Source organism: Neofelis nebulosa, chromosome 9 (genome assembly GCF_028018385.1).
Source record: "Neofelis nebulosa isolate mNeoNeb1 chromosome 9, mNeoNeb1.pri, whole genome shotgun sequence".
Taxonomy (NCBI): Eukaryota; Metazoa; Chordata; class Mammalia; order Carnivora; family Felidae; genus Neofelis; species Neofelis nebulosa.
Window position 1 is genome coordinate 76,632,919 of NC_080790.1, and position 25,132 is coordinate 76,658,050.

Genomic DNA, 25,132 nt, shown 5'->3' on the forward strand with positions numbered 1-25,132 from the left:
AAGCTCCACTAAAATGACAACAGAGCACAAACCCGACAACAACAATGAGAAGGAAAGAAGTTGCATGATAGGGAAAAAGACTGGCCCCATTATGTTCCTATGGAAGATGGAAAGCAAATGGAACAGTAGCAATTAGTGAAGCAGGGCAGACAAACCCAAAAATGGAGAAGGGAAACAAGGTACCATCAGAATCCTAGAGACCTTCCAGGCTTGGAAGCACCATATAGTAAGGGAGAGATGTAAGAGCAGAGCTAAACTCTGAGGCACTAACAGAAAGTCTGTCTACAGGGTAGTTGATCCCCCCCGGCAGCCATTTTTGACTACCCAGTTGAAAACGAAATTGAACGGCCCACCGAGAAGAGACTCTGGCAGTCACACATTAGTGGGAGTTCTCCGCTTGGTCATTCCAAAACAAACCTCTACTCATATGTATGCACGGAACTCTCAACTGGTTTCTGGTGTCTCATTCTTATGTATGACTGAACAACTGAGGCTCAACAATTGAGAGAAAGCTAAAATGTAAGAGAAGACCGTGGCAAATGAAACAAAACAATGAGCTACAGAAGACAGAAGTAATTTGGGAAACAGATTGGAACAAAAATATTCTGAAAGCCTCAGAGAAATTGGAAGAAGATACTGCATATATAAAATAAGAACTGGATGCGTGAAAAAGAAAACAATCACAAAACATTAAAGAGTTCCTAGAAATAATATGCTTAACAGGGTAGGTGATAAAAAGAAGAAATTAACACAAAAGGTTAAAAAAGGGGGGGGGGGTGAGAAATGACTGCATATGTGTATTAGGTAATATTAGGGGGTATCACCATCAGGCCCAAGAGTGTATAAGAGCTCAAATACATGGAAATTCATTTCTGTTCCTGATAGGCTGCTTTCTTCAAGCAATAATTTACAGGTTCAGGATCCTTCTATCTGTGGTCGTACCATTCCCCTAAAGACCTTGTTATTTTCTGCATCTTCCCAGTGGGAGGGGAAAAGAGCAGACCTAAACACTCCTTAAAAGCCTTAATCCTCAAATGGCATACATCGCTTCTACTCATATTCTATTGTCTGGAACTTAGTCACGTGACTGCATCTCACTGCTAGGGAAGTTGGAAACTTATGTTTCACCTGTGGTCCCAGAAAGAAGAAAACAAGTGTTTTGGTGTATAATCTCTGCCACAATATGCATGGAATACCTCTAGAAAGATCAGAGGGGGAAATAAACTCGTAATGTAGGGTTACGTCAGGGAACCAGGGCATGTAGCAGCAGAGGTGCAAGTTTACTTTTCACGGTGAACCCTTTTATATTATTTTAATTTTTAAGTAATAATTATATAGAAGACAGAGAAAAATAAAAGATTAAGGTAGGAGTTCCAAACTAGAGAAGAGAGGAAATGAAAATGAGGAAATGATCAAGGAAATCATACAGAGAATTTCTCACACTGAAGGATATGGGTCTTCAGATTCAAAGGACCTGTCCACAAGCAGAAGACACGTATCTCTTTTTACAAAAAGACATCTATCTAGGATTTTCTTTGAGAAATTTCAGAAGACTAAGGACAAAAAGAAATCCTAAAAGCTTCTCACAAAAGGAATAACAGACTTTATATTAGCCACACTGGCTGCTGGAAGGCAACAGCCAAGACCCTGATGTTATTAAAGGCAACAGTTATTTTCTGACTAGAATTTACACTCAATCAATGAAACAACAAAGTGTGATGGTAGAATAATTCTTCCCATATACATGGGCTCAGAAAAATCCCCTTCCTTTCTTAGGAAGTTACGTGAAGATGTGTTTCCCCAAAACAAAAAAAAAAGTATACCAAGAAGGAAGTCATAGATCAAAAACACAAGAGATTCAGCCTAGACAGTAAAAGAAAGTACTCGTTGCCAGCTACGCCGTGAGCTTAAAAGACTAACGCAGGAAGACAGTGGGGAGACAACTGATGGAGGACTGGAAAAAAAATTAAATATACACAGTACAGAAGCAGTAGAAAAGCTGTACAAGAAAGGAAATATAATTATAGAAAGGAAATTATGCAAAAGGATAAGGGAGAAAAAAAATGTATGAGAGACAATATAATTAAAGACTCCAACGTGGCTCTATATTGAATATTATTTACACAGTTAAAATAATGTACATGTTGATTATTCATAAAACCAAAAATATCGGGGCGCCTGGGTGGCTCAGTCGGTTGAGCGTCTGACTTCAGCTCAGGTCATGATCTCACAGTCCATGAGTTCGAGCCCCACGTCGGGCTCTGTGCTGACAGCTTGGAGCCTGGTGTCTGCTTCGGATTCTCTGTCTCCCTCTCTCTGACCCTCCTCCGTTCATGTTCTGTCTCTGTCTCGAAAATGAAAAAATATCAAAAAAAAAAAAATTTTTTTTTAAATTAAAAAAAAAAAAAAGCCAAAAATATTGATCCGTATCTCATAATGGTGGTGGACAGTCAATAAGCTGTGTAAAACTGATGAATCAAGAAATATTAGGATAAGTATCTTTTTTATTTTTTTTTCCAACTTTTTTTTTTTTTTTTAATTTATTTTTGGGACAGAGAGAGACAGAGCATGAACGGGGGAGGGGCAGAGAGAGAGGGAGACACAGAATCGGAAACAGGCTCCAGGCTCCGAGCCATCAGCCCAGAGCCTGACGCGGGGCTCGAACCCACGGACCGCGAGATCGTGACCTGGCTGAAGTCGGACGCTTAACCGACTGCGCCACCCAGGCGCCCCGATAAGTATCTTTTTTTAAAAAAATCTTTAATATTTATTTATTTGGGGGAGAGAAAGAGCGTGAGCAGGGGAGGGGCAAAGAGAGAGGGAGACACAGAATCCAAAGCAGGCTCCAGGCTCTTAGCGGTGGGCACAGTGCCCCACACGGCGCTCGAATCGGACCATGAGATCATGACCAGAAGCTGGATGTTTAACCAACTGAGCCAACCAAGCGCCCCAGGATAAGTATCTTTTTAAAGAAATACAGAAAGAGCTAACAGAAAAAATACTTAGAAAAGTTAAAAGTGTTGGCCTCAAGAAGCAGGACAGGGGGAAGACAGGGTAGGAAAAGGGACTGTTGATTTTCATCATTAAGCTCTCCTGAGTAGTATCAAATACATCAAATATAGCATCAAACTGAATATAAAATATTTGATTCTAACCATATGTATATGTCACTTTGATTTTTAAAAACTGAGCTCTTACTATATCCCAAACATAATGTTAGGTACAGAAAACAAATCTGAAATTAAAAAAATTTGAAACAAATGTTAAAAACAAATGTTAAAAATAAATGTAAATAAATAAATAAATAAATGTTAAGTAAATGAAAGTCTGTTTCTTGTTCTCCAGGATTTCATAGTCCATGGGGAAGATGAGATATATGTTTGTTTAATTAAACTTCAGAGTGATAACTGCGCTTATAGAATATTTACAAGATGGCATCTCTGCAGCACAGGAACACAGAGGAAGGCAAGAGATGGGGAACTAATATGGGAAGTCCTGGGCTTTTGAACTACTTATTATTTTGAGAGATAACACGAGTGCATGAGCAGGGGAGGGGGAGAGAGAGAGGGAGATGGAGAATCACAAGCAAGAGCCATGCTGTCAGCACAGAGCCCAACATGAGGCTCAATCCTAGGAACCATGACACCATGACCTGAGCTGAAATCAAGAGTCAGATGCTTAACAGACTGAGTCACCCAGACACCCTGTGCGAAATGCTATTTGAGCTAAGAGCTTTTCATGGAGTCTGAACCGGAGCATACGATTACTCATCCTCTCATCTAGGTTCACTCCTGGGATGAGTTGTTAAAGCCAGGACAGCCCGTGGAAAAAAATACTGTTCCTCTTGAAAAATCCATTAAAAATCATTTATGATACTGTTATGACTAGAGAGAAGAGGAGGAGGAAAGAAACGCTGAGACCGAAGGTGTTATGATGTGTGGTGTGTTACACAGCAGTGATTCTGAAAACAGGAGCCCACTTCACAGCGACAACAGTAAAGCCAGGGGCTGACAACCCAGAGAATTCACTGTTCCTATGCATATCTTTTCATCAAAAAGCAGCTCACCTCTTAGAAAACTGAAGACTTATCCTCTGGGTTGGTTGGGGCAGAGGCGACTGGACCCAGCCTGCCCTGTTTCCTGCTCAAGCCCCAAGCCCCACTTTCCAGACTTTAACACAGGTTCTAGGAACTGCCCAACATCCAATAAATTTTATTTCTACTCAAGTTAGTCAGTATCAGTTATTTTGCAAGCAGAAACTAGATATGGCACAAAAACAATGAAAAGTCAGAGAAATTAAAGGATTCCTAAGTCTAAGATATTCTTAACCATCGTTGTTCTAAAAACTATAACGGAGTCATGTGCTTTAAATTTTCTGTTTTTGATTTAGTAGGAAAAAGAGAATGCTTTCAAAACAAAGGAAATATTTCACCTGAGTAATTAAGAAGTCTACAAGCCTGTTATGAATATTAAACTAGCAAACTTTAATTACAAAAAGCAAGATAATTTTTCATTTATCTCCAACATCCTGGATCTGTTACAATTGTTTTCATTTTGTATTGTGAGTAGGAATGTCACCTTTTAATATTTTTCAGTGACACATTACTAAAAAATTTGAAGATGTGTTTATTTCTTAGAGGATAATTGCATTTATATATTTCAAAAAAGTTATTCTTAGCTGAGAGAGCATATTCAATAACTTTACCTTTCACAGTTTTTTATCTTTGAAACAAAGGCCCATGGATGTTTTTATCAAACATGTAAACATATTCATATGAAAAAGTATAGGGACGCCTGAGTGGCTCACTCAGTTAAGTGTCCAACTCTTGATTTCGGCTCAGGTCATGAATCTCACAGTTGTGAGAACGAGCCCCTTATTGGGTTCTACACCAGGAATGGAACCTGCTTAAGATTCTCTCTCTCTCCTTCTGCCATTCCCCCACACTCACACACTCTCTCTCTCTCTCTCAAAAAAAAAAAAAAAAAAAAAAAGGATAAACCTAGACTCCTATCTTATACCATTCCCAAAACTTAACTTGAAATAGATTAAAGACTTAAACGTAAGACCTGAAACCATATATCTCCTAGAAGAAAACATAGGGAAAGGCTCCTTGACGTTGGGTCCTGGCCATCATTTTTTGGATATGGCATGTAAAGCACAACCAACAAAGTAAAAAATAAACAACCAGACTATATCATACTAAAAAGCTCCTATACATCAAAGGGAATGATCAGCAAAAGAAAAAGGCAACCTATGGAATGGGAGAAAATATTTGCAAACCACACACCTGACAAGGGATTAATATCCAAAATATATAAGGAACTCATACCCTTCAATAGGAAAAAATATAAATAATCCCACTAAAATGGGCAAAGGGCCTGAATGGACATTTTTCCAAAGAAAATATTCAAATGGACAGCAGGTAGATGAAAAAGTACTCAACATTACTCATCATTAGGGCAATGTAAATCAAAGTCTCAATAAGATCAAAATCAAAAAGACAAGAAATAGCAAATGCTGGAAAAAGGAACCCTTGTGAACTCTTGATGGGAATATAAAGTGGTACAACCACTATGGAAAACAGTAAGAAGCTTCCTCAAAAAATTAAAAATAGAAATACCATACAACTTAGCAATTCCACTTCTGGGTGTGTATCTGAAGGAAAGGAAATCACCATCCCAAAAAGACATCTGTTTACCCCCATGTTTACTGTAGCGTTATTTACAACATCCAAAACATGGAAACAACCCAAGTGTCCATGGATGAATAAATGGATAAAGGAAATGTGGTACAGATATAGAATGGAATACTATTCAGCCATCTGTGACAACATGGATGAACCTTGAGGACATTATGCTAAGTGAAATAAGTCAGACAGAGAAAGATGAATATACACTATGATCTTATTTATCTGTGGATACTAAAGAAACCAAACTCAGAAACAGAGATCAGATTTGCAGTTGCCAGAAGAGAGGGATGGGGGTTTGGGGGATGGGGGAGAAGAAACTGGGTGAAAGTGGTCAAAATATATAAGCTTCCAGATATAGGATAAATAAGTTCTAGGGATATAATGTACAACATGATAACTATAGCTAACACTGCTGCTTTATATATTTGAAAGTTTCTAAGAGAGTAAATCTTAAAAGTTCTTATCACAAGGACAAAAACGTTTGGGAACTATGTGAAGTGATGGATGATATCTAAAATGTATTCTGGTAATCATTTCACAATATAGACATATCACATTGTACAGCTTAAATTTATACAATGTTATATGTCAATTATCTCAATAATATTGGGGGGCACATGAAATATAAGCGTTTATAAGAACAAAAAATGTAAATAAAATTTCTTCATATGGTCAAAATTTTTTAAGTTTTTAAATAAAGAAAAGGTCCTTCCTTAAAATTTTCCAGAAAACGGCTTGAAAGAACAATATGAATAGGAGAATATTTTAAACCATTCTGAAGAAACATTAGTTTTGTATCTTAATGGTTTGCATTCTATTTTCTATGGTTTTATTTTTTGGATATTCAGTACTGCTCAGACATCAAATTTCCCGCAAACACAATATTAAGAGTCAATTCTCACTAAATTATCCCACAAATACTCAAAGGAAGTATACAGCAGATACAGAGAGCAGCCAATATCAACTTCCTTTGTGAATAAAGATTGAGCACTTTCTTTGTGAGCCTCCTGACCACTGTGATGGATAATGCAAAAGCTCTGGAAGCGATTAACAAAGATAACGAGGTGACAGTTAATCCCTTACACAATTTTCAAGAAGAACTTTACCAAAGGGGAAGAAAAGGTAAGCTTCCACCAGCAGGATGCAGGATATGAAATACATGATCCTCTGTCCTGGGAACAACTCCAACAAACTAATACTTTTTAAGATGTAATTAAATGATTTTAGCTCCAAATTCCCTACAAAACCTTCAAGGGCCTAGAAACAATCCAGGTAATGTTTCAGATGCACCTCACTGCACCAGGTTTTTTATATATTTTCTCTCTGCATATATATATTCCCTCTCTCACAACTTAAGGGAAAGTATTGTAGGTCCTAAAACTGAAGAAAGAAAAAAAATCATGAAAGCAACAGCAAATATTAGTTAGAAAACAGCCAGAGACTTGACTGTAAAACTTACACAGAAATATGCAAATTGCACATGATGAACAGGTCACCTTTTGTTTCATATGCCTGGACGTGGTCCTCGGAAATTTTTAAAATACAAACCAGAGATTTAAGCTATATCCCATCATTACTAAACTCATGCTGGACTCACACAATTAATAAACCTTTGGGGCGCCTGGGTGGCTCAGTTGGTTGGGCGTCCGACTTCGGCTCAGGTCATGATCTCGCGGTCCGTGAGTTCGAGCCCTGTGTCAGGCTCTGTGCTGATGAGTCAGAGCCTGGAGCCTGTTTCAGATTCTGTGTCTCCCTCTCTCTCTGACCTTCCCCCATTCATGCTCTCTCTCTGTCTCAAAAAAATGAATAAACGTTAAAAAAAAAAATTAAATAAATAAATAAATAAATTTTTATAGAATATTACCTACAAAATTGTGTAATTTCCTCTGAGTATTCACCTCAACTTGGAAGAGCAGTGACATTGAGTACTTCTCAGACAGCAAAAAGCTCTAAATACTAAAATAGAGAATGATGGCATTACATCATGTATCGTATCTGATGACTGTGACACTCTGCATTTTATTTATTTATTTTTTAATGTTTATTTATTTTTGAGGAAGAGAAAGAGACAGAGTGTGAGCAGGGGAGAGGCAGAGAGAGAGGGAGACACAGAATCTGAAGCAACTCCAGGCTCTGAGCTGTCAGCACAGAGCCTGATGCAGGGCTCAAACTCACGGGCCGTGAGATCATGACCGAGCAGAAGTCGGCGGCTTAACTGGCTGAGCCACCCAGGCGCCCCACTCTTTGCACTTTAAAAAATGATTATTACTAACCATCAAAAAAAAAAAAACATAGAAAAATAAATTCTAATGAAATTGCCACATTAGACTAACAGAGCTGATCAAAGGATGATTTGCTTGTTTTGAACAGAACCTTGCTCAAAGGCATTCCATGGTAAACAAAGATCACTTATCACTTGCTACCTGTTTAGAAATACCCACGTTGGCTTGATTTGATTTTGTGATGCACTTATTATTTTAGAGGTCTACACATTCTTTCTATGGCACATTAGTTGTTAATTCTATAATTCTCATAAGAGTTACATCTTCTGGGCCATGACAAAAGGCACTGGCAGTGTGTTCCTTTTATTATGCTGTACACATACAGGTACCTAAAAGCCTGACTCTTAGCTCCTCCTTTCCCCTTGGGGATCTCATCACTTACCATCATCGCTGTTACAACATTGTCTTGGTGGGGGAGTCTACCAATTTTAGCCTTGGGTCCAAGTTTGGACACTGGATTCCACACAGTGCCTTAAGGTGTTTTGATGCATTAGGCAATACAGTTGCACTGCTTAGGGCCTATATGCTTTCCAAAAACTTGTGAAAATATCTAAAACCTAAAATAAATATTGTGTCAACACACGTAACAGTAACTGTAGGATCAAAATTAACAAAGATTCAAACAAATGTCTGCAAAACATAAGCAGTAAACTTCAGTTTAACACATGTGATTGCAATTAAATTGTATTTAATGGGAGCTATGGGTGCACTGTAATCAGCCTTGCTAGAGTTTGCCTCCAAAAATAAGAATTCCTAAGACCTACAAATGTCCTAAAACAGTTCTGCATCATCCCGCTGACACAGGCTGAACTGTTTAAATCAGATCTACAAAAAACTTAGGAGTTAGGGGGCGCCTGGGTGGCGCAGTCAGTTAAGCGTCCGACTTCAGCCAGGTCACGATCTCGCGGTCCGTGAGTTCGAGCCCCGCGTCAGGCTCTGGGCTGATGGCTCGGAGCCTGGAGCCTGTTTCCGATTCTGTGTCTCCCTCTCTCTCTCTGCCCCTCCCCCGTTCATGCTCTGTCTCTCTCTGTCCCAAAAATAAATTTTAAAAAAACGTTGAAAAAAAAAACTTAGGAGTTAGGATTTTAGAAAGAATGTGAAAACGGACCATTCCGTTTAGAACATAGATGTCTTCAACTTCTTCTTTCCTATCGTGGACATCTTATCTGTGAACGCCCTATATCTTCTGAGCATCCATTAAGGTCTGGAAATTTTCACACATTGTGAATTCCTCTTTTCAGGGTAAAAGCCAGAACTCACTCTCTCATCTTACCTTGCTAACAGAGCAGACTCAGCCAAACACACCTGCACATTACTCAATTTACTAGTGACCAAACTGAAGAAGCAAACATCCGATGGGATTCAACACGGACTGTGGGTTTAGTGCAAAGTGGTTTCCCAATGTGATTTGGGTACTGTACCTGATGCATCTCCCCCAAGCCTGACTTTCTGGCTCTCCTAGGATTCCATAAGTTTCTTAACACTTTCATAAACACCTTTTCAGTTAAAGCAACCAGTGTGGATTCTGTTGTTTGCAAAGGACCCTGACTCACATAAAAGGACCCTCCTGCTTCGCACCTGGCCAAACTCCAGGCTGCAAACTCACTTTGCAGCAACCTTTCAGTGCATAGCTAGGTGTTTACTGTGCGAGATACGGTGAAATAGAAATACTCAGCATACATTCCAACTTTCTTCTAGACTGACTTCTTGAACCACAGAAGCAGGAAAACTACATCCCCAGATTCCATTACAGCCAAGGTTCTCAATGTGAAATAGGTTGCACCACTTAGATGCACTTACACCAGATTTGAAATGTGGACAGAAGACAATGCTTTGACTAGCTGCTGCTATCATAAAGCACAATGATAGACATGCTGGTTTTTTCTGCAAAACCACTCCAGCATTCAGCCATTTGCTTCATGGGTGAAAGAGGAAAGTATACCTTTCTAATCCCTAGATCTCAGGTATGTATTCTTGAATTCAACAGTTCTGGTGGTAACCCCCTGACTCCCCAACCTGAAGATGCAGGAAGGGGGCCACAAGCCAAGGAATGTGGGAAGACTCTAGAAGCTGGTAATGGCAAGGAAATGGATTTGCCTCTAGATGTCAGAAAGGATGGCAGTCTGTGTACATCTTGATCTTGGCCCAGTGCAACCTGTGTCAGACTTCTGACCTATATAGAACTGTAAGATAATAAGAATAAATCTATGTTGTTTCAAGACACTAAGTTTGTGACAATTTGTTAGGACAGCAACAAAACATCAGTACAGAGCCTATCTTGTGTAGCACTGTTTAAAATATCAAAGTCAAGGAAAAGTTAACTTTCCATCAGTGAGGAGTCTAAGGAGCAGTTAACACTGCAGTTAACTATGCAACCATTAAAAAGATGAACTACAAGTTTGACGACTTAATCTGGTGAGATATTTAATATTTACTGTTAAGTCAGAGAATGAAGAAAAAAGTTTAGTACAGAATAATATATACACAGCATGATTCAATATATGTTTTAAATATCCTGTTTAGGGGCAGCTGGGTGGCTCAGTTCATTAAGCATCTGACTCTTGATTTTGGTTCAGGTCATGATCTCCTGGGTTGTGAAATCCAGCCCCACATCAGGCTTTGTGCTGACAGCATGGATCCCACTTGGGATTCTCTCTACCTCTCTCTCTGTCCCTCCCCGACTTGTGCTCCCTCTCAAAATAAATAAACATTTTCAAAAACTGTGTCTGTAGATACATTAAAAAGCCTAAAAAGAAGTCCATTAAACGTTAACCAATTCTATCTCTACAGGACAGAATTTCAAGGGGACCTTCATATTTTTATATTGCTGGATTTTTTTCCAGTGACAGTGTATTACATAAAGAAGTAATATATTCCATTTTTAAATAAGTTAATAAATACAATCAGTTTTATCTATGTATTAATATTTCTATAATCTTTATGGAATTTAAATATAAATCATTGGATATACCATTTCTAAATCTTAGCCAGATGTGGTAATATCTTAACTCTGATGGAAGTGATTCAATATTCTCTCTAAATACACTGGACCACTCAAACTATATTACTTTTGTTTTTAACGTTTATTCATTTCTGAGAGACAGAGAGAGAGAGTGAGTGGGGGAGGGACAGACAGACAGAGAATCTGAAGCAGGCTTCCAGGCTCTAAGCTGACAGCACAGAGCCCAATGTGCGGCTCGAACTCCCGAACCACGAGATCATGACCTGAGCCAAAGTCAGATGCTTAACCAACTGAACCACCCAAGCGTCCCCAAACTATATTACTTTAATGCAGTTTATGTTCAGATTATTTCTCACTAAAGCAAAACAATGCAGCACTAATGTCTCACAAAGGACTATAGTAATAAAATAATCAGTTAAAATTTAAACGAGCATTCAGTTAAAATTAAAGTTAAATTAAATTTAAAATAAAAATAAAATAATGGGTTAAAATTGAACATTTGTAAACAGGTGGTTTATATCCCAGAGAACCTGCTGAATTCAAAATTCAAGCATGGCACTGCCTGGTCAAATGTTTTAGTTATGGGCTCTAAGAGCCAGTTAGTACAAGATGAATAATTAAATATTCATTAAATTAAATATTAAATATTCAATAAATTAAATATTGAAGAAGCAAACCTCAAATCTTTATATGCACTCAGACTTTAGAAACAGACCTCAGAGTTAATTAGCAAAGAATCTGAAGTGCAAGGGCTGTTACGTGAACCCATTGTCTTATTTATATAGACACATTCAATTGAGAATAAAGAAAGATCCATTTAAGGGGTGCTTGTGGCTCATTTGGTTAAGCGTCCGACTCTTGATTTCGGCTCAGGTCATGATCTCACGGTTTGTGGGTTCAAACCTCACATCAGGCTCTATACTGACAGCATGGAGCCTGCTTGGGATCCTCTCTCTCAAAATAAATAAATAAATATCCATGTAAACTTTATTTCAGGGTTAAAAATGAGCAATGAGGGAAAGGAGGGAGGAGCTAACATTTACCATTACCAGATACTATGCTAATGATTTTCAGAAAGTATCTGTTTTCGTCATTATAGTTTGACATATAACCATTGGATTTTTCATTAAGATTACATTCGAATATCTATACATCATTTACTATTAGTAAAGATATTGGTATATATATAAAAGTGACTTATTAGGACTTATATCATTTTATAATTATGTAACTATTATAAATTTTGAGGGTAGATCAAGTTAACATTTTATATAGTAATACACTAGACAAGAAGACAAATACAATCAAGAACTTATAAGACATATGCTAAAAGCAATAATGTACCTAGATATAATCATTCTAGCTGCCATGTCTGGTTTAATGATTATAAAAGTCACAAAAGTAACCAATAATTCATTTTAAATTTGTGAGTTGGTATTACATTTAAGATACACAAATTTAAAAAATAATGCGTCTATTGAAAAGCATATGCCAGGGCACCTGAGTGGTTCAGTCCATTAAGTGTCTAACTCTTGATTTCAGCTCAAGTCACTATCTCACAGTTTCATGAGTTCAAGCTTGGCCTTGGGCTCTGTACTCACAAGTTCACAGCATGGAGCCTGTTTGAGATTCTCCCTCTCTCTCTGCCCCTTCCCTGCTCGCACTCTCTCGGTCTCTCTCAAAATAAATAAATAAACTTAAAAAATAAAAAAGAAGGGGTGCCTGGGTGGCTCAGTCAGTTAAGCGTCCGACTTCAGCTCAGGTCATGATCTCACAGTTCATGGGTTCAAGCCCCATGTTGAGCTCTATGCCGACAGTTTGGAGCCTGGAGCCTGCTTCAGATTCTGTGTCTCCCTTTCTCTCTGCCCCTCCCCGCTCGTGTTCTGTCTCTCAAAAATAAATTAAAATGCTAAAAAAATTGTTAAAAATAAATAAAAATAAGAAAGAAAGGTATATGCCATAAAACGATAGTAAATTGACCCTCTTAAAAATTACCTAAATCTTTTCAGTTAGGTACAAATAGAAATTGGTAAATTTTGTTTGCCTTGGCCAAATTATTTAGCTCTCATAAGGAGAGACCTTTTTCTAATAATTTACCTTACTTGTATTTAAAATATATTTCTGGATTGGGGCTCCTGGGTGGTTCAATTGGTTATGTGTCTGACTCTTGGTTTCAGATCAGGTCATGACCTCATGGTTTTGTGAGTGCAAGCCCCACATGGGGCTCTGTGCTGACAGTGCGGAGCCTGCTTAGGATTCTCTCTCTCCCCTCTCTCACTCTGCCCCTCTCCCATTTGTGCTCTTTCTCACAATAAATAAATAAAACTTTTTAAGAAATTAAAATACACTTCCAGATTATAATAAACTGATTTTCAGCAACAGTTAGAAATTCAAATGTAAAAAAAAAAAAGTGATCTAAAACATGATTTTAAAAACATGCAATATTTAGGAATAAATTTAACAAAATCTGTGCAAGACCTGGCACGTGAAATCTATAAAGCTTTGCTGAGAGAAATTAAGGAGTACCTACATAAAGAGAGAGCCACATCATATTCATAGTTTGCATGACTAAATTTGTTTAGATGTCAATTCTCCCCAAATCCATCCATCGACTTAGCACTATTGCAATCAAAATTCCAGTAAGCTTCTTAGCAGAAATTATTAAGCTGGTTATAAAATTTATATGGAAATGTATGAACCCAGAATAGCCAAAAGAATTCTGAGAAACAAAAACAAAGTTGGAGGACTTACCCAATTTCCAGAATCATTGGAAGCCACAATAATCAATAATCAAAACAATGTAATACTGGCATAAAAGATACATCAATGAAACAGAATAAAGAGTCTAGAAATAGACATACATACATTTATATGGTGTGTGTGTGTACAGTCAACTGATTTTCAAAAAGGATACAATAATAAATTAATGAAGAAAGAATAATCTTTTCAATAAATAGTGTAGGAACAACGCAATATCCACATGCAACACCAACAAAAGGAACTTTGACCACAACCTCATGCCATATGTAAATATTAACTCAAAATGGACCATATACCAAAATAAGAGCAAAGCTATAAAACTTCTAAAAGAAAACTTAGGAGAAGTTTTTCATGACTTTCGTGCAGACAAAGATTTCTTAGGATATAAAATGTATGCACCATAGTGAAATAAGTTCATAAATTGAGCTTTACCAAAATCAAAAACTTCTGCTCTTTGAAAAACACCATTAAGAAAATGCAAAAGCTAACCACCAGCTGGGACAAAGTGCTCTCAATGCATACCTGACAGAGGACTTGTATTCAGAATATATAATGAACTCCTACAACTCATCAGTAAGAAGACAGACAACCCAATTTTAAAATGGACAAAAGATTTGACATATACTTCACAAATGAAAATACAGAAATGGCCAATAAACATATGAAATGACACTCAACAGCACATCATGAATGAAAATATACAAATGGCCAATAAACATATGAAATTACACTCAACGGCACAGTCATCGGGTACTGTATAAAATCACAATGAGATACACAACATACCCAGTATAATGGCTACAAAGACAATACTAAGCACTGACAAGAATATGAAAGAACTGGAATTCTCATACATTGCTGAAGGCAATGTAAAAATGTGAGTACAACTTTGGAAAACAGTTGGTACTATCTTCCAAAGTTAAACATACACTTATGCAACCCAGAAATTTGACTCCTAGGTATTTACCCAGGAGAAATGAAAGCATATGTCCACACAAAAACACATATGCATGACTGTTCACAGCAGTGTTATTAAAAATATCCAAACACTGGAAACAATCCAAATATCCATCAACAGATGAGTAGATAAACAAATTGTGGGTCTATTCATACAATACTGTTCTGCAATAAAAAAGAAATGAACAACAGATGTACGCAACAATATAGATAGATGAGCCCCAAAAGCATTATGCTAAGTGAAAGAAGCTAGAGAAAAAAATAGAGTACTACAGTGACTACAGTGACAGAAAAGAGATCAGTAGTTGTCTGGGAGGAGAACCGGAGACTGACTGGAAAAAGGACCAAGGCAACTTTTGGGGCTGATGTAAATGTTCTATTGTCTGGATTTTGACAGTGGTTATATGAATATATAACATTTTCAAAACTCACCAAAATGTACATCAAAATTGGTACATTTTATTTACGCAAATTATGTCTCAATAAAGTTGCTTTGAAAATTTTAAATGAGAAAAGAGCAATCTTAAGTCATATATTACTTTTGAAAATTTTCAATATAATTTAATTATTCTGTTAAGATACTAAATTACCTCCTCCTCTGAACACAGGGCCACTTAAAAGATATCGTTTAACAACAACAAAAGATAGCCATTAATATTTAATTATGTAACTATGCACCTACTACTTTTTTCTTTAATAAATTCACTAAACTCAACTATACTTCATAAATTGATATTATTTGGTGAAGCATTTAGTTAACTGAAACAATTATTCAATGTCTTGAAAGGATTTTGAGTAATATTAGGTCACATTTAGATTGACATGAGAAGAATCAAACCTACACCCATTTACGAAACTATTATGTGCAGCTTAGCCAACATTAGTAGCAATTTCCCTTTAAAAACAATATTTGAATTTAAAACATAACACAGTATTATGAATCACAGCATGATTCGGTGTGTAGGGGTTAGAAATGAAGTACTGAATATACGTATAAGGGGATGCAAAATACTTTGAAAAGGAATACTATGATTTCTAGCACACTTCCCACCCAGGGATTTCAATTTCCATTCTATGGCAGCCACTTGAAGAAATGTGGAATCATTGTTTTCACAAAATTGAAGACTTTAAACGTATAATTCCTTCTCTAAACTGTGATTTCATTATAGATTTCACACTCATGCATATATATGTGTGTGTGCATATATATATATATGTGTATATATATATATATATATGCACACACACAATTTGCTCTGTTTACACTAGAAATTCCTACAAGTAATGCAAAGTGACCAATTTAAAGGCCAAAGAAAAAGACTCAAAAGAAAGTATAACCATCAATTTACCTGTGTGATTTTTTAATTTGTATCACTACCACCATAGAGTCTGGAGACAGTGCAAGTAACTAATATAGGACTGTCAAGGTGATTTGTAACTATGTATTGTTATAAAAAATTCAATATCTACTCTGGCTAAATCAGGATGGTGGCTACATGCATGCTTCTCATCTTCTCAATACTCTGTGTACTTGCAATAGTTCATAACTCATAAATGTTGAAAATAATAACAGCTAACTTTATATAAAAGAAGCTTAAAAATGAGGGATATTAGAATGGAAAAGAAAAAACAGTGACAGTTTTTTTTCTACATAAATTCCCTCTTCTTCAGCATCTCCATACTTCTGTTCACATAGTTTATAACTTAAATAATACTCTGATGGTCCAGGGGTGCCTGCCTGGGTGGCTGAGTTGGGTAAGTGTTCAACTCTTGATTTTGGCTCAGGTCATGATCTTATGGTTTGTGACACTGGGCCTAACGTAGGGCTCCATGCTGACAGGGTGGAACCTGCTTGGGATTCTGTCTCTCCCCCTCCCACTGTGCCTCCCCTGCTCACGCTCTCGCTCACGCTCTCTCTCTCTCTCTCTCTCTCTCTCGCTCTCTCTCTCAAAATAAATAAATAAACATTAAAAACAAAATACTGATGGTCCAAAAACAATTTGTGGCAAAGTTACGCTCTCCTTTGTTTTGATGATTCATTCATTCATTCAACACATATTTGGTCTTCCACTGTATGCACAGGACTATAGTAGGTGCTGCAGGGGATATACAGAATAAATGGACAGACTGAGTTACCTCTAGCTGTTTCATTCAGTTGCTCATGATTGGACATAATGTTATGACAATCAGTTCCATCTCTTTGTGGTTACCTTTATATGCTGTCTTCTCTCATCTACATGCCTTTACCCTCAGAGAATCCTGGCTGAAGAATTAAAGAAGATTCAGTGCAAATCTAAACTGTCTGCTGAAGAAAACAATTTTAAAAGAATTTTCATGTAAATCTTCATTGGCTAAGCCAATGAAGCCAGAGTAGACACTGAATTTTTTTATAACAATATATAGTTACAAATCAATATCCAAAGTCAAAGCTTCTTTAATAATGTTAACGATGGCCTTGGGCAGTAAATCAACAATGAAAGTGAGGTTAAAAGAGTCCGTTGATATCTAAGAGGTTTGGATGACAATGAAAAAAATTATTTAAAAGACCGCATCAAATGATAACAATTCAAAAAAGCAATGGTAACTGGCAAAAAACATAAATGTCACACTCGTGTAATAGCAAGAAAGGTGAAAAATACAGACAGAGTTTAATACACGGAATTTTTAAAAAAGAACTTGGGGGGGAAACTTGGGGAAAGATTATTCCAGTGGCAGATACAATGTATAAAAGAAAGGTAGCCATATGACATTGTCAAAGGCTGTATTCATTTGCATACTCAATATGCTAATTAAGAAAATGCAAAAAAATTGCTACCCAGAATTTATTTCTATAAGGTAGCCTTTAAGACCCTTAACAATGAAGGATCCTAAAATTCTCATTAGGGGATTTATAGATTATATAATCCAATTGCATGGCTTTATAGGTGAGGAAACTAAAATCTAGAAAGATGAAATTATATGCTCAAAGTCAAATCATCTAAAAAATGCAATTATTTCTAATATAATGTGAGTATAAAATGTATATTTCCTTGGATTCTAAATATTCAGAAACTTTGAAAACCAAATGTAGTTTTCCTATAGAATAGTATCTTTTTTGCTTTTTTTGGCTCTGTGCTGACAGCTTGGAGCCTGGAGCCTGCTTTGGATTCTGTGTCTCCTCCTCTCTCTGCCCTTCCCCTGCTTGCTCTCTCTCTCTCTCTCTCTCTCTCAAAAATAAACATTAAAAAAAAATTCCAAGGATTATAAATGATATTTGCTCAAACAAAAGAAGCATTCATAAAACAAAACAATTCAATTTCCTACTTTTAGGAGTTCTTACAAGCAGGAACTATTGAGTACAACAGTAAAGACCATCTCTGAGAACTCAGCAATCAAGGATGGGTATTCAAACAATTAGGTTTCTTTTGTTAAGGTGTATAACTCCAATAGGAAATTCTTGGCCAAAAGTTCCTTAACACTTTGGAACTATCAATTTCTTTTTTAAAGTTAATATTATACATAATGATACATTTCACCAAAAAACTAATTGCTTCATTTACTGCAGGTGAGCTAAAATTCACTGATCCTTAAACACAGCTGTTGTTTTTAACCTCTTAAAATTCTCCTTTAATCTCTGGATACACTGCGACCCGAATTAGTTATCAAGCAATTGCCTCCACTTGTTAATGAAGTTGTTTCTCCAAATTACTACACTAGTCTTTTGGCATATTAAATAGGCAACTGAAATAATGTTCCAAAGAGAGTATGTTTCATTTAGATGAAATGAGTCACGAAAGCCTACCTTGCACTGTGAATAGCCTTGGAACTTCGACTTCAGAGCTGGTTACAACTCTCAATTTTAAGACGATCCTCCACATTTCACACTGGCTTAAAAGTATCCTTATACATCAAGTAGAGAGGCTTGTGAAATACTAATATCTAACTTGTGTCCACATGTTTATGGAACTGAAAACATGTCCACTTAAGAGATTATGTTAAATTTGTCAGGATACACACATTATTGCAGGATTGGTTTCTTACATTCTGCTTCTTTGATAATACATGATGTGAAACTGCTAAAATGTGTTCTCTAACAGATTCAGACTTTTCTACAAGTTTTTTTTTCTACAAAAAATTTTTTTCTACAAAAAAAATTGGTGTTAAAAAAAAAAACAAAACTGGGGCACCTGGGTGGCTGAGTTGATCGAGCGTTCGGCTCTGGATCCGGCTCAGGTCATGATCCCAGGGTCTCGTGGTTCATGGGTTCGAGCCCTGCATTGGGCTCACTGCTGTCAGTGTGGAGCCTACTTCAATCCTCTGTCCCCCTCTCTCCCTGCCCCTCCCTTGCTTGCACGCTCTCTCCCTGTCTCTTTCTTTACTTATATATAAGTAAATAAACTTAAAAAAATCAAATCAAATCAAACCAAGATTCAGGTAAAATTTCAAGACGAGATAAAAACAGACCAAAAACTAATTTATAAATCATCTAACCCAGTGTGATATGAAAGTTTAAATGTTTCTGGGCCACAAGAATTTAAGAAATGTCACACTGGGCATAACCAATAGGTCATGGTTGCCTCTGAAGAATCAGATGGAAACTATTGAGAGAATACATACCTACAAGAATGCTGGACACTTAATAAGCACTGAACAGATACTTCACTGCATTTTGGCTAGCTGTTTGTATCTAGCAATAAAAGGTTATCAGCTAAAATAAACACCTAAAAACAAAACATATAGGACTTTCTGAACACTGCCTTTCCTCACTACGTCTCTCGTTTTTGGGAGGCAGAGTGATGTAATGAAAAGAGTTCCGACTTTAAAATCATGCTGGCCTTGGTCAAAGCCATGTTCTAGCTTAAACTCGTGGAGCAGCCTTGGGCAACTCGCTTGATCCTTCTGAGACTCAATTTTTTCACCTCTGTACATAAATAAATAATAGGGAATAATCCACATATCGCAAGGCCCTCATAAAGATTAGAGAGAATGTGATCAGAGCATCTAGTCAATGTCTGCCCACAGCAAAACCAAACTTCTCTATAAACCAAAATTGTTATTATTTCCATTATCTTAGAATCCACAGATAAAGAAGGTCTCTACAAAGAGAGGGAGACGCGCTGCTTTTGTCCTCTGACTCCAAACCAACCAAGGCCTCAATTAAATTTCCCTGATCGTTCCCAAGGTATCAGGAAATGTCTTAGGTACTATCTGCTGATACATTTAAGCAACATGCCTCTGAAACACCATCTTCTGGTAGAGTACAGCAAAAAACAATGAATGAATGAATGAATGAATGAATGAAGGCATCTTTCAGGTACAGAAGACTGATTTAAGAAAAAGTACTTTCTAATCATTTCATGACATATAAGTCAAATCATTATGCTGTACATCTTAAGCTGATACACTGCTATGTATCAATTATATCTCCATAAAACTGGAAAATAAATAAATAAAAAGTACTTTCAAGTCAAAATGTGGCTGGCTATCATTGTCTTTATGCAATCTACCCAAGATGCTCTCTTGCCTTCAGTCTGCCCATCTAAGTCCTCCTAATTCTTTCAAGTGATGGCTCAATCTATACTTTTTGCATTGAATATTACCTAATTAACAAATATTTGTATAGAACCAAATAGTTTACAGCACATAAAACATTACATTGCCATACCTTGTGAGGTAGACAGCAATACTGTTTCCCTTTTACTAACAAGGTTCATTATGGTCAATTTTTTTTTTTTAATGTTTCTTTATTTTTGAAGGAGACAGAGAGACAGACTGTGAGTGGGGGAGGAACAGAGAGAGAGGGAGACACAGAATTTGAAACAGACTCCAGGCTCTGAGCTGTCAGCACAGAACCCAGTGCGGGGCTTGAACCCACGAACTGTGAGATCATGACCTGAGCCAAAGTTGGACATTCAACCGACTGAGCCACCCAGGTGCCCCAATTCTGGTCAGTTTAGACAACAAGGCAACCCCACCCCACCTGCATAGACACTAGGCAAAAGCCACCTGCCGTCAGGAAAGGGGAGAAAACCCACTCTTGCCTAGGACCCTGCACTAATACAAAGCAAAAAATTGCTGCCACTTGGAAAAGTGCAGGGACACTGAAAAAGCCCCACTCCTGAGGTTCAGGTGCGCAGGACCTGCCAAAGACTAAGCCTTCTAAGGCCCCACCACAAGACCTGAACCAATTAACAAACTAGAGCAGTCTACTGCTAGGGCAGCTCAAGAGCACAGAGTGAAACCCTCTCTGTCATACAGGCATGCAAAGCCTTCTAAAAGCTGTACATAGAGCAGAAATTCTGAGAAAAACTCTCTAGGCTTCAAACAAAGCACAAGGTAAATGGCAGTCCACTGGCACAACTTGAAGTCTGGGGTATACTGAAGATAGCTATGGCAACAGTAAAACCCAAACCCAGTTCAACTGTCGACTAGATGGACTGAACCCCTAAGCCAGCATCCTAACAGAACAAGAGGCATGCCCACCTCTGGGCATGAATATTATTACCTCAGTCCCTGCTGTCCTATTACACACAGTGTTCAGTTTTCAATTATAAAGTATAAGAGACACAAAAATTAAGGGAAAAAACACTCTCGAGAGACAAAATAATCAACAAAATAAAGAATGCATGGGAAATGTCTAGAGAGAAGGAAATTATCTTTTTAAAAAGTCAAATGAAAATGCTAGTCATGAAAAATGTGATTTTAGAGACAAAAAATCCTTCAACAAGTGTATTGACAGACTGGACACAGCAGATGAAAAAAAAAAAAAAAAGATGAATTTGACTACAGATAGGGAAATAGAAATCACCCAAACTGAAATACACACACACACACACACACAAACAAAATGAGTCAAAACCGAATGGGGCATTCAGGTGCTGTGGAATAACATCAAACAGTGCTAACATGTGTATTAACTGGAATCAGTGAAGAGAGGAGAGGGAAAAAAGCAGAATGTACACGTGAAGAGATAATGGCCAAGAAGTTTCCAAAGTGAATGAGGCAACTAACCACAGAATCTAACAAACGGAATCTCTGGCCTGATAAACATAAAGAAAAGCATATCTACACACATCATAATCAAGAGCTGAAAATCAAACATTAAAGAGACAGTCTTGAAGGCAGACGGGAAAAAGGACTATTACAAACAGAAGAACAATATAAAAATCAGAGCATGCTTTTCTTTTTTTTTTTTTTTTTTTTTTTTCAACGTTTTTTATTTATTTTTGGGACAGAGAGAGACAGAGCATGAACGGGGGAGGGGCAGAGAGAGAGGGAGACACAGAATCGGAAACAGGCTCCAGGCTCCGAGCCATCAGCCCAGAGCCTGACGCGGGGCTCGAACTCACGGACCGCGAGATCGTGACCTGGCTGAAGTCGGACGCTTAACCGACTGCGCCACCCAGGCGCCCCTTTTTTTTTTTTTTTTTTTTTTTTTTCAACGTTTTTTATTTATTTTTGGGACAGAGAGCAGAGCATGCTTTTCATCAGAAACCATGCAAGCTGGGAAACAATGGAGCAAAATCTTTAAAATACTGAAATAATTTAAAAAAAAAAAGTATAGCATTCTATACTGTGAAATGTTTTTTTTTTTTCCTTTTTAAAGTAGGTTCCATGCCCAAAGTGGGGCTTGAACTCACGCCCCTGAGATCAAGGCTCTACCAACTGAGCCAACCATGCATTCTGAAAATGTCTTTTAAATGAAGGCAAGAGACTTTTGCTTCTGGATTAGATAAACAGGGACTAAATGTACATTCCCTCCTTAAACAACTAGAAAACCATATAACACTATATGGGGCAATATTTTTGAGACATTGGGCAACTGGTTGCATGGGGCTATGATTCCTAAGGGAAAAAAAAAGAAAAAAAGAAACAAGGCAATCCTTACAATTGCAGTAACTTACTGCCCAGAGAAGTTTCTAAGCCACAATGCAGGGAGTGGGGGCCCAGAGCCAACAGCCTAAACAGAGCCCAACAGTCTTTCTGAGTCAAAAAGATAGACATTCAATTTTGAGGATGCCAAAGCAGCTAGAATTTGTGAAACAAAAGTACCAGAGAGGAGGAAGCTGCGCAGAGAAAACTCTAGAAAGCTGCAGAGGTCTTGTCTCCAAAGGAGGGAAACACACACACAGACACACACACACACAAACACACACAAAGGAGAGGAAAAAAGCACCAAAAAAGAGTGTAGGACAACTACCATGACTCACACAGGGCCAGAAATAATTCACATTCTTACCAGCCAATCTGAAAAAACCTTGTGACATTGACTAGACTGCTCAGAAAGATTTCACCTGGGAAATGGGGCTAATTTAGTCCTAGAACCAAAGGCTCCTCTGGCTCTCAGCCTAACAGAGCTTACAAGCAAGCCTCAAGAGGCTCCAACGGATTCTAATTACCTAGAACAAAGTCTAACACAATTTAAGGGAACATAACAATCCAGCAAAATAAAACTCACAGTATCTGGCATCTCAAAAAGAATCCTCAAGCATGCAAAGGCACAGGAACAGATGACCATAAACAGGAGAAAAAAGTCAATCAATAGAAGCTGAACCAAAAATGACAGAGATGATGGCATTAGCAGGCAAAGATGTCAAAACAGTTAATATGCTGCATATGTTCAAGAAGGGAGAATGTTTTCTGAACGTAGAGAGAGAGATGGAAGACACGGTTACCAAATGGAACTTCCAGAAAAAATACAGTATCCAAAATGAAAAAAGTTCTGAAGGAGATTAACTGCCTATTAGAAACTACAAAAGAATGGGGCCCCTGGGTGGCTCAGTCGGTTAAGTATCTAACTTCGGCTCAGGTCAGGATCCCACGGTCAATGGGTTCGAGCCCCTGCATAAGGCTCTGTGCTGACGGCTCAGAGCCTGGAGCCTGCTTCAGATTCTGTCTCCCTCTCTCTCTGCCCCTCCCCCATGTGCGTCTCTGTCCCTTTCCCATGCATGTGCACACTCTCTCAAAAAGTGAATAAACATTAAAAAAAAAATTTTAAGATGTAACAATACCTATGTAAAAGCAACAAAATTACATGTTGTTGGTCAGTCGATCTGGAAGTAATTTTGCAGCTTACCTGCCATTGGTGGGGAAGGGGGAGTGCCTCAATTCACAGTAGTCTAGGGTCACTACAATGTCAAAAGTAATTTGGGGTGATTATACACAAATTAATTCACAGGGAAAAGATACATATGTATTCCTTAAGACGTAAAGGCATGGGAACTTGAGATTAGAATTACTCAAATTTATCTATTCCCATCTTCTAGTTCTGTGTTGAACAATGTTTAGCCTCTACTTTTTTTCTTAACTTTTTTAAATATGAAATTTATTGTCAAATTGGTTTCCATACAACACCCAGTGCTCATCCCAACAAGTGCCCTCCTCAATGCCCATCACCCACTTTCCCCTCTCCCCCACCCCCCCATCAACCCTCACTTTGTTCTCAGTATCCAAGAGTCTCTTATGGAGACTCTTGCCTCCCTCCCTCTCTGTAACTTTTTTCCCTTCTCCTCTCCCATGGTCTTCTGTTAAGTTTCTCAGGATCCACATGAGTGAAAACATATGCTATCTGTCTTTCTCTGTATGACTTATTTCACCTAGCATAATACCCTCCAGTTCCATTCACGTTGCTGCAAATAGCCAGATTTCATTCTTTCTCTTTGCCAAGTAGTATTCCATTGTATATATAAACCACATGTTCTTTATCCATTCATCAGTTCAGGGACATTTAGGCTCTTTCCATAATTTGGCTATTGTCAAAAGTGCTGCTATAAACATTGGGGTACATGTGCCCCTATGCATCAGCACTCCTGTATCCCTTGGGTAAATTCCTAGCAGTGCTATTGCTGGGTCATAGGGTAGGTCTATTTTTAATTTTTTGAGGAACCTCCACACTGTTTTCCAGAGCGGCTACACCAGTTTGCATTCCCACCAACAGTGCAAGAGGGTTCCTGTTTCTCCACATCCTCTCCAGCATCTATAGTCTCCTGATTTGTTCATTTTGGCCACTCTGACCGGCGTGAGGTGGTATCTCAGTGTGGTTTTGATTTGTATTTCCCTGATGAGGAGTGACTTTGAGCATCTTTTCATGTGTCTGTTAGCCATCCATCTGATGTCTTCTTTGAAAAGTGTCTATTCATGTCTTCTGTCCATCTCTTCACTGGATTATTTGTTTTTCAGGTGTCGAGTTTGGTGAGTTCTTTAGCCTCTACTACAAAGCTGTAATCATCAAGACAGTATAGTACTGGCACAAAAACAGACACATAGACCAATGGAATAGAATAGGGACTCCAGTATTGGACCCACAAAATTATGGCCAACTAATCTTTGACAAAGCAGGAAAGAGTATCCAATGGACAAAAGATAGTCTCTTTAACAAATGGTGCTGGGAGAACTGGACAGCAACATGCAGAAGAATGACGCTAGACCACTTTCTTACACCATACACAAAAATAAACTCAAAATGGATGAAGGACCTGAATGTGAGACAGGAAACCATTAAAA

General features: G+C 37.8%; 1 protein-coding gene across 5 annotated transcripts in view; it reads right to left on the reverse strand.

The window, feature by feature from the left end:
* The window catches only part of CAMKMT (calmodulin-lysine N-methyltransferase), a 408,282-nt gene that overhangs the window by 337,544 nt on the left and 45,606 nt on the right, over nt 1-25,132 (reverse strand). The window lies entirely within an intron of this gene.